At 48.8% G+C, this 2,808-nt stretch overlaps 1 non-coding gene across 1 annotated transcript; it reads right to left on the reverse strand.

The window, feature by feature from the left end:
- Positions 1–1,323: 1,323 nt before the first annotated feature.
- On the reverse strand, positions 1,324–1,461 carry LOC119920268. The gene has a single exon (XR_005448026.1). It is a non-coding gene; the product is annotated as a small nucleolar RNA SNORA7 (small nucleolar RNA).
- Between the last annotated feature and the right edge of the window lie 1,347 nt (positions 1,462–2,808).

Genomic DNA, 2,808 nt, shown 5'->3' on the forward strand with positions numbered 1-2,808 from the left:
ACACCATGAGGGATTCCCCCGGGCAGAGGGTAGGTGGCAGAGGAGGAGCCCAGGAAAGAGACTGAGAATGACCAGCCAGAGAGATAGAAAGAGAACTAGGATTAGACAGTGTCAATGAAGCCAAGGTTGGATGACCCCCATTAAGTCTCCGTCCCTCGAAGACCAAATTGACACCCTCAACAACAACCCTCTACTGAACTCAACTCACTTGCTCCTCCGACCCTTCACCAATCTTGTACCACTAACCCACAGCCCTGGATCACTAACCCACACCCCCTCCTATGTTCCTGTGCATGAGCCGCAGAGCTCCAGATATCCAGAAATCCAAATATCAGGCTGACTTTGTCCATCTTGATTTCATCCTTGCCTGCTTTAATTCTGCTCTTTCCTCCACCCAGCAACATTATTTCTCCATCCTTCTAGACTCCCATGCCCAATGCCCTCATCAATGTTTCAGACATTTAATTTCCTCCTCAAATCCCTGTCCCCCTAACCCCCCATCTCTTGCCCCTAAGGACCTGACTATGTATTTTTATTGAGAAAATTGAAATCATGAGGGGTGATCTCCCTAAAATTTCCCCTGCTCCATTCCAGTCCCTCTCTCCTCCTGCTCATTCTTCAACTCTCCCAGCTTTCCAAGCAGTATCTCAAGAGATCCCCTGCCTCTTTTTTTGTTGTTGTTAGTAGTATTTCTTTAGCATTTACTATGTGCCTGGCACGGTACTAAGCACTGGGGAAGATACAAACAAATCAGGTTGGACACAGTACATGCCCCATAGGGACTCCTCTCAAAATTTACCCCCTCCACCTGGACCTCTGACCCCACCCCTTCACACCTAATCAAAACACTTGCCCCCTCCCTTCTTCCCACCCTGACTGCCATCTTCAACTATTCATTCTCCAAAAGCTTCTTCCCCATTGTTTTCAAACATGGTCAACCTCCCTTGACCTCATGACTCCCTCTGGCCCAATCTTCCTCCTACTATTCCTCTCCAAACTTGCCGAGTGAGTTGGCTACACCCACTACCTCCACTTCCTCTTCTCTAATTCTCTCCTTAACCCCCTTCAATCTGGCTTCCAGCCCCTTCTTGTCTTGCCTTGCCTTATGCCGTCGAGTTGTTTCTGACCCATAGTGACATCACGGACACAATCACTCCCAGAACACCCCACTCTCCATCTGCAACCGTTCTGGTAGTGTATCCATAGAGTTTGCTTAGTAAAAATCCAGAATTGGTTTACCATTGCCTCCTTCCGCGCAGTACACTTGAGTCTCCGTCCTCGACTCTCTCCCACGCTGCTTATGCCCAGCACAGATGAATTTTGACTTGTAGCAGATTGCCTTCCACTCACTAGCCACTGGCCAAGCTAGAAATGGAATGGGTAGGCCTCTGCTTGACTCTCCCTCCTGTACCTGAGACTGGTAGAATACTGGAAACTCTGCAGGTGCTACCCTGAGAGGGGTTCCAGCCCCTTTACTCCACCAAAACTCCCCTCTCAAAGGGCACAATGATCTCCTTCTTGCCATATCCAATGGCCTCTACTTGATCCCTTCCAATTTGGCTTCCACCCCCTTAACTGCATAGAAACTGCCCTCTCAAAGGTCACCAATGATCTCCTTCTTGCCAAATCCAATGGCTTCTACTCCATCCTAATCCTCTTTGACCACTCAGCTGCATTTGACACTGTCAACCACCCCCTTCTCCTGGAAACATGATCCGGCCTTGGCTTCATGGATGCTGTCTACTCCTGGTTCTCCTCCTATCTCTCTGGCTGCTCATTCTCAGTCTCTTTCCTGGGGTTCTCCTCTGCCACCCAGCCCCTAACTGTGGGAGTCCCTCAAGGCTCAGTTCTGGGTCCCCTTCTATTGTTCATCTACACCCACCCCCTTGGAGAACTCATTCACTCCCATGGCTTCAACAACAATCCCTATACAGATGATTCCAAATCTACATCTCCAGCCCTGGTCTCTCTCCTTCTCTACAATTCCATATTTACTCCTGCCTTCAGTACATCTCCACTCGGATGTTCCATCTACACCTCAAATCTAACAGGTCCAAAACAGAGCTACTGATCTTACCACCCAAACCCTGTCCTCCCCACTGACATTCCTTTCACTGTAGACAGCACCACTATCTTCCCTCTCTCACAAGCCTGTACCCTTGGCATTTTCCTCGACTCATCTCTCTCATTCAACCCACATATTCAATCTGTCACTACATCCTGTTGGTTCAACATCGCTAAAATCCACTCTTTCCTCTCCATACAAACTGCTACTACATGAGTCCAAGCATTTATCTTATCCTGCCTTGATCACTATATCAGCCTCCTTGCTGACCTCCCTGCTACCTGTCTCTCCCCACTCCATCCATATTTCTACAAAACCATTCAGCCCACGTTTCCCCACCTCCTCAAGAGGCTCCAGTGTTGTCCACTTGGAAGGGCAGAATCAGTCCGAACCCATGTATTTCATTGAGATGCAAACTCTTCTGCAGTACAAAGCTTTATAATGATCACTATCACTGCCTCATTGCTAGGGTTTGGTTGAGTTGTCCACCAAACAGCAGGATTGCAGTGGAACATTGAATGCAGCTAATTGCTGGGGGAACTGGAAAAGAAATGAGAAGAACAAACAGCCTTGGCACTGTCTGATATTGCAACCCCAGGAGCTGATCCTGAGGCTAGGGGCTGGCGGAAGCCCTGTGGAGAAGGAGAGGAGAATAGGTCAGCTGGATGTGACTGAGCCCAGCTGGAGTGCACTCTTGCCTTGGCTTCATGGCTACAAAAACAGGAAGGAGAAGGAAGAAACTG

The sequence above is a fragment of the Tachyglossus aculeatus genome, chromosome X1, assembly GCF_015852505.1.
Source record: "Tachyglossus aculeatus isolate mTacAcu1 chromosome X1, mTacAcu1.pri, whole genome shotgun sequence".
NCBI classification, from domain to species: domain Eukaryota; kingdom Metazoa; phylum Chordata; class Mammalia; order Monotremata; family Tachyglossidae; genus Tachyglossus; species Tachyglossus aculeatus.